The following is a 233-nucleotide window of genomic DNA, read 5'->3' as shown; positions in this document are numbered from 1 at the left end:
TGAGGACCGGTGGGCCTCCTGTACTTTCTTGGAGTGCAGGAGGAAGAGGAGGAAGAAAAGGTGAAGAGGAAGGCCCAGGTAGTAGGGTTGCGGGTCCCGGGCACTCCTCCACTATTGACTGCCCCAGAGGGTGACATGGGAGGGGACATGGCACTGGAGCCCACCTGGGGGTGGTAGGTCCCCTTGCTTCCTTGTTAGTTTCTTCATAGAGGCCCTGAGATGCTTGAGCACAG

Source organism: Mandrillus leucophaeus, unplaced genomic scaffold (assembly GCF_000951045.1).
Source record: "Mandrillus leucophaeus isolate KB7577 unplaced genomic scaffold, Mleu.le_1.0 Scaffold2660, whole genome shotgun sequence".
NCBI lineage: Eukaryota > Metazoa > Chordata > Mammalia > Primates > Cercopithecidae > Mandrillus > Mandrillus leucophaeus.
This window is presented reverse-complemented; position numbering follows the sequence as displayed.